A 7501-nucleotide genomic window follows, 5' to 3' on the forward strand; every position below is an offset into this window, starting at 1 on the left:
GCGGCCGTTGCGCGGCGCGGAGGCGCTGCAGGGCTCGAGGGGCGGTGGCGGCGGCGGCGGCTGGAGCCGCGCCCGTGTCGCCTTTCCGGTAACGGCGGAGGCGGCCAGGGGCGAGGGGAGAGCCCCGGCGAGGTAAATCCCTGAGGCGTGAGCAGCATTGCTTCCCCAGGGGTGGCTTCTTGGCCGTAGCAGTGACAGCGAAGGTAGGAACAGTGGAAACAACCTGTTGAATGTCAGTCAGCTGCAGCTTGAATGCAGTGGTGATACGGGTACATCGCCAGGTGACGGAATCTTCAGTATGATCACAGCCAAGCTATGAAGTATGTAGTCATTCGTCCCAAAAAGCATTGCACTTGTTTTTCTCGACGCTGTTTGCCGTTGTTACAGCTGCTGCTACCTGTGCTGGACTTCGCACTCTTGCCTGGTGCAGTGACAGCCTGAGCCCAGCTGTGAACGAGCACGGAGCGGCGGAGTGGCCGCTGCCCAACCACGTTGTCCAGGCCCTTAGGGAGGCAATGCCTGCCACCTCTGCAGCTGTGCCGCTGCGTGCTGCTCCGCATGCTGATAGCGGTGGGCTTGTAGTGACACTCTCATGTCCCTGCTTTCCTGTGATACCTTACCAGTGATGAACACAGCTTTGCCTGCATACTGATACTTAAATTGTAGTTATGGCCTCTTAGCTTGTGTTCTGTATATGTTTATTTTGTTATTGAAGCTTCATATTTATCTGTTACATGGCTTGTTCAGTGCTGTTATGTGATGCTTTATTTCTAACAATTTAACTTCTCTGGGATATTTGAGTTCTGTGTTTATTGACAGGTAAATAGTTAAATCCTGAATGTAGTGTGGTACAAGCTCGTGATACTCTTCCCTAAATATGACTAAATTAGTTTCTCAGGACATCTTTCTTCAGACTTTTTTTTTTCCGGTAATTTACTTCTGGCTGTCTTGTTCAGATGAAATATTATATTGGGTAAAGGAAAATTAAGCAGGGATACCAGCTTCAGGCTCTGCACTTGGAAGAACTGGGTCTGATTTCTGATCTGTCCAAGATGTTCCCTTAACTATAGTGGCAGAGTCCAACTTCCCTTGCGTAAGAGGCCGAGGGAAGCTTTCAGTCTGTGTTTTATGAGACACGTGAATTACAATAAAGGTAACAGAGTTGATTGCTAGACTACATTATGTGTACAGAGAAAAAATTTCTTATGTTATACAAGAGGAAAAAAGGGGTAAGAGTGATCTCCACTGAATGTTTTCTACAAATCCAGTCCATTTTGTTTCTCTCAAGCATAATCTCTGTAGCTTTCTTTCATTATAAATGGAGCATTTGATATCTTTGGTCACATCTCATCCCTGGTTAAATACAATTTGTAGGCTTCTGTGAACAAGAACAGATCATTGTGAGTACAGGATCCATCCAGCAGGATCAGACAGGCACAGTGGGAAGCAGAGCCAGAGACAAGGCTATGATACAAGACTGAGGTGTCCATCCAGGAGCCAGGACAAGAGAAAAGCTGCCTACAAGCCCACCCAGGAGGCAGGACTGGAAATAGGTACACCTACGTCACAGCTCAGGTAAGGACTGAAGGCTCAGACCTGAGCTTAAACAGAGCTYCTTGGCCCACGGACAGCGGACTTGGATGAAAAGTCCCAGGTGAGGTAAGTGGGGGCATTGAGGCCTTCCAGCTCAGTTAGGGCCCTGACAGTCATCCTCAATGCATTATCTCTAATCCAAAACAATGACAATCTGGCAATCACCTCTAATACAAGAAACACTAGCCTCTTACTCTAGGAATCAGTCGCACTCTCAGCAGTTAGAGCCAAACAAAATTCATCCCTGATCGTATCAATGGATGCATTGTACTCATCTAGCATTACAAGGGAATGGATAAAGGCCACTTTTTATTTATTTCTACTGTACACAGTACTGCTATTCCTCATTCTCTCCTAATTTCTCTGTATGATTATTCTTTTACAGAGAAATCCTGCTGAATGTAAGGCATTTCTATAAAATGTAGATATGTTCTAGGTAAATCTTAAGTTGCATCTATGCCTTAGCATCCTCTAGGCATATACAGCTGCTCAAAAGATACACTCAGAGAGGAAAACATCAAAAAGGGTTTTAAATTTCATAATACTACTTGAATATTTGACTAAATGAAAGGTGAAATAGCCCCTGAATAGCTTCTGAACTGAAGCAGCTCTGTGTGTTTAGTATCCTTGTAGCACAGAACAAAAAAGGAGCTCATACTTCACTTTATTTTTTTTTTTTGGTGAAGGACCACATGCTGTGAGACGACACAGTCTGGAACAGAAAAGGACTGATACTTTCCATAAAACCTGATACTGCTTTTTCTGAGTAAGTTGTTTTCCAGAGACTACTTTTTTTCCCCCATGACAGAGATTCTTTGTAGCAACTATGATTAGACTGCCTGTTGTTAGCTGCTTGCTGGCAAAGCTTTTGTGATTAATGTGCATAGGGGTCATTTGTATGTTTGATAACCAACCTCCAAGCTACCTTTAGTGATACTTGTTACAGTTTGGCTAGTATGGTCCTCAGAAGAATTTTTTTGCCTTTAGTAGCAGCCACAGAAACTGCATTTCAGCTTCTGTGGAAACAGTGTAAGTAGAGTTATCTGCCTGCGAAGTTTAATGTGAAATGAAAAATGTCAAATGTTATTTTACAACTGGATGATCACTCTGAATCTTGCAGTAAACGCTTATCCTAAATCACAGATTTGTCTATGAATGAACACATTGTCATAGTTTTAAAAAGGAACTCTTTTATATTTTAACTAAAAGTTAAAATGTAAGTTTAACACTTAGGTATAAGCCCTATTCTATTCCTAACCACTGCATTTTTTTTCACGCATCTGCATTTATTTTTTCCTGCTTTGTTTCAGATTGCAGGTAAAATAGTGCCTCTGAATCATACTGACAATGGTTAATGATGGGCCAGTCACGGTTTTGCTTGTCCCTAAGCTGCTGTGGTAGATGAAAGCACAGGAAAAGTTTGAAATTCGATTTCTGTGGTGATAATCTTTCCTTCTGTCCTTTATGTTGGCTCCAGCTAGGAACCACTTTTCACCTGCTTAGTCACACATTCATCATTGTAGTAAGGAGCACTGCAAGGTTACTGTCACCGGGACATCATAGTAGTCACTCAGCAAGGACTTTCATCTGTCTCACAAGGTCTTTTTGAAATAAAATCAATATTATATGTGCACAGGCTTTTAAGTAGTGAGAATCCACATCAGATAATTGGTGCTAACTCATGAGAGCCTCACAAGCTATTCACATCCCCTATAATACACTTATTTCCACAAGAAGGGTGAAGAAAAGCCGCTGCTACCAACTCCCCACCAAGGGGTTGGTACTGGGGCCAGTCTTCTTTGACTTACATCAATGACCTGGATGAAGGGACCAAGTGCCTGCTCAGCAAGTTTGCTGATGATAGGGAGAGGGAGAGTAGGTGGGTCTTTCAAAGCTTAGTTAGGAGAGCAGGAGCAGTGTGGAATGTATTTGCTGAGTAGGGAGAGGCAGGCTGAAGATTGGAGAAAGTAGTAGAGGGGTCAGATGATCATTACTTGAACCGATGGCCTGACTTTGTGAAGTTCCTAAGAGGTGGTGGGGAGGCTCCCTGGCAATCTACTTGTGAGAAAAGTGTAAGCAATGTAGGGAAAGAGTCCCTCTTCTCTTTAGAAAAAAGTAACTCCCTAGCTGGGAGCAGGGAAGGGAGAACAGAAAGTTCCTACTGAGAAAGACTGTTGGCCAAAACACAAGAGGTGGCAGGTGCAAGTATAAGGGTGTATRTTGTCTCAATGCACTGTCTGTAAGGCTATGGAAGGCTAACAGCACTGTCAGAAATGTGAGTGCTAGGTACTAAAGGAATGTCTCCGCTTATATTTTGAGGCATTGCTAGAGGGCTTTCATCTTCCCATATCCCCAAATCTACAGGGGCATGACTAGATCTAAAGGAACACAACCGATTTAGCTGTTAGTTAAAAACATCAAAAAACCTCCTTCTTGCTTTACCTTTTACCTCAAGGAAATGGATATGCATTATCAGTGCAAAGATGGGATGATGGTGCATATGGAACTGATAAACAAGCCACTTGGTAAACTTGGGTTTATTAAAATAAGGGTCCTCTGATGCAAAATCAGTTTAATTACCCCAACCACAGCTGGTCAGGGAGCTTCTTGTATTCAAGATCTCAGTCTTCCAGGTATTAGAGCAGTTGCTTAATAGAATCAAATATATGAGATGGACTTGGAATGGGAATGTTTATGGAGAGGCAACTCAAGCCTTGAAGCAAAGTTAATTTTCAAAAGTATCCTGTAAAACTGTCCCCCTGCCGAAAAAAAGATAGAGCTATTCATAACTGAAAAGGTCTTACCTGTAAATCTTGTCAGTAGGAGCATGGCAATTTCACTTTAAAACTGGAATGTACCATCTGGTAATGTCAAGACACTTCAAGATTCCTTATACATACGTTCTCAGTAGCAATAAATTCTCTGCTCAGTTTATCTCCAATTGCATTTGCCTCTGATGAATTCAAGCAACTGAAATAACTCTCTTTACTGTTGATTAGTTTAATTAACTGCTGCAGTTCACCCTCAAGATAAATGTTTTGCAAACTACCAATAGGAATACTAATAAATGCCAACTTTGATCTTCTTGACCAAACACCTGTCCCATGTGTTGTGCGCTCTGTATGTAGTCACACAATTCTCTTCCCAAGGCTGCTTGTTCCAATATCATAAACAAGGGCAAAACCCCAAACCTTGGTCTGACTGCATTACAACTTCTACGAGGCTGGTGATGCAAAGCACGCAAAAGCAACAAACTGACAGGAAGAAAGAGCTTTCCTTATGGCTCAGATGTGATGCTAGTTTTGCAAAATGTGCTCATCTCTGTGAATGCTTTTTTTGGGTCAAAGATGCAAAGGGATGCACCTTCTTCCAATAAGCTTAAGAGTTAACTTAGACTGTAAAATGTGATCTTTTGGATCAACTGAGAACAGAAAAGATAAGATTTAGAGACTGCCATTTGAGCTTTTTTAATACTTGGAGCCATGCTATAAGTCAAACTGTAGTGAGATGTATTGTTCTTTAAGTATGCAATCTGTCATATGGCTGCATTCTAATTGGCAGCTGGATAGTATATGACACAAGCACGAAAGCTAGTGAGTCTGATAATCATCATTATGATTATCATCAGGTGTAAATTCTTGCAGAAAGATGAGAATTAATCAGATTTAATGATTAGAATGACCTGTCACAGTGTTCTTTATGTTCTGTGCATGTATGAGAGAATCTGAAACTCAGGGATGCATAATCTTTTCTAAAAATGTTTAAAATTACTGCAGTGGCTTGTCTCCTCTGCTTTTTCCAAAAGAGAGACTATGATTTGTTTATGCATTTATTCTCTCTTCCTTCCTCTTGCTTTTGTGCTCAGCAGTGCCTGTTAAATAAAAATTCTATATTCTCTCTCATTTTGCTTGAAGAAAAGTCCAACTCCTTCTCAATAACTCTAACACCAATCTCTGCAATATAAGAAGAAATCTTTCTTGTCCTGCATCTGAGATGGGGCATTTCTAGGAGTTAATAAGGAACAGCTGTCTTTAGGTCTTGTCCTGGTTCCTTATATAGGAAATGCAGGTGCTTGAGGTACTCTGAGCAAGTAACCTCTTGCATCTAGGGTTGGCTGTTTTATTTTTGTCAATTTGCTATCATGCTGGTGAGGGAGAGCGACTTTACTATTACTGAGTAAAGATCAGCTGCTTGTAACCTGGAAGTGAAAGAATCTGGGATACTTTCTCCTTCTCCAACAAACCTTCAGGAATATTTTTTTCTTAAAGCTGTTACGTTGTTTCTTGAATTGGTACTGTTATTTACTTTATAAATAAATGCTTAAACTATAGGTTTTTATTCTTTACAGCTTACAGCATATTATTTTGCCACACCATTAAATTGTGTTGAATGGTTAAAATTAGCAGTAACCCCTATGGGCCAACTAACATTGTAAGTCACTGTATCTCAGTTATTTGCAGTGTATGAGAAGACAACTAAGTAATCACARTGTAAGGCTGAGGAACAGCTTACCTTTATTTATATTTTGTAGACCTGTAGTCTGCTATATGTGAAATGACTAGGAATTTTTACTGTTAAACAAGTACAATATCTCATAAAGGTGGCTTTGTAACTGCACTTAAAAGTATCTCTGTGCTATAAGTTCATATTCTGATGTACCAAAATCAGTATATGGTTTTGATTTATTTTGTAGAACTCTGTAATTTGTCTATACTTAACTAGAGATCATTGCATGAAGGTTTGAGGTTTTGTGGGCAAAAAGTAGTAACTCTGACAGTCTTAAAATCTCTGGCTAAAGCAAGCTGCTTAGAGCTGGACAACTAGTTAAAAAAGAACAAACAAACAAAAAGCAGAGATGTATTTGTAATTCTGAGGAGGCTATTGAAAAAAAAATCAGTTGCTTGTAGCAACAAAACTTTTTCTGTAAGCCTAAAATAGAACTCATTTTGATACAGTACATAACTAGAATACTATTACATTATTTTTAACCTTTTCCTTTCTTTTTCTTTTTCCCTTTTTTTTTTTTTTTTTAGTTTTGTAAATCTCTTTTCAATATTGCTAGGCAGGTCAACAGCTCTGAGGAGCTTACAATGAACCATTATTTTTTATGAAACTGAAATCTGTTTCAATTACACGTCTATTATCTAGATGATGGCTTATTTTTCTATAATAATATATATTATATTACCATAGGAATATAATATAATGTTATATTTTTCAGAAAATTTGTTCCTGGGTGTGTGTTGAAGCGCTGATGGCCTCTCTGTCTACAATATGTATTATTACTTTCCCTAAATTATCTCTACAGTCAGTGAAGAATAATTGGGATCTCACGATGCTATACTGAAATAGTTCATCCTTTGTGATAGTTAACAACTTCCATGAATAAATTACAGCTTTAAATGGAGTTATAATGGAAAGGAAAAGGCCCGTCATTATATCATACAAACTCTATTAAGAGATATAAATTTGATGCAGATACTCTCCTTTAAGTTTGGTACATTATAATTTTATTGTTGTGATATTTAAACTTTAAATCATCTATTTAACTGTCTGGATAGTTGTGTCTTTTGAAGTAGGTAGCAAACGATGCTAGCTGTAAAGTATATTGAATCAATGCTTGAGAATTTGAGGAAAGTTTTATGTAGGAATTTTTGTCTAAATGTTTAAAATTATTACTAGGTAGGTAAGGAGTATTCTGTCTACAGATTTTGAGGTTCAGTATGAAAAACATGTATATACTAGTGCAAATTGCTAAGCTACAGTCACATGTGTCTCCACATGTGTACTAATTATTGCTCTGTGATCTTTTTAGGAACACTTGAGTAATATGGCCTTATAGTACCTATAGCAAGAAACTCTAGGGAAGGAAAAAAGGAAAGGAAATCTTGGTCAGCAGAAAAAAATC

At 39.4% G+C, this 7501-nt stretch overlaps 1 long non-coding RNA gene across 2 annotated transcripts; it reads left to right on the plus strand.

The window, feature by feature from the left end:
* Positions 1 to 35: 35 nt before the first annotated feature.
* On the plus strand, positions 36 to 7019 carry LOC146588217 (uncharacterized). Of its 2 annotated transcripts, none has more exons than XR_014897472.1 (4): positions 36 to 320; positions 1411 to 1659; positions 2280 to 2359; positions 6902 to 7019. It is a non-coding gene; the product is annotated as an uncharacterized LOC146588217 (long non-coding RNA). The 2 variants fall into 2 exon arrangements; XR_014897473.1 differs by lacking the exon at positions 6902 to 7019 and adding an exon at positions 6815 to 6865.
* Positions 7020 to 7501: the final 482 nt, after the last annotated feature.

The sequence above is a fragment of the Rhea americana genome, unplaced genomic scaffold (assembly GCF_003343005.1).
Source record: "Rhea americana isolate MKP2758 unplaced genomic scaffold, rheAme1 scaffold_530, whole genome shotgun sequence".
Lineage (NCBI taxonomy): Eukaryota > Metazoa > Chordata > Aves > Rheiformes > Rheidae > Rhea > Rhea americana.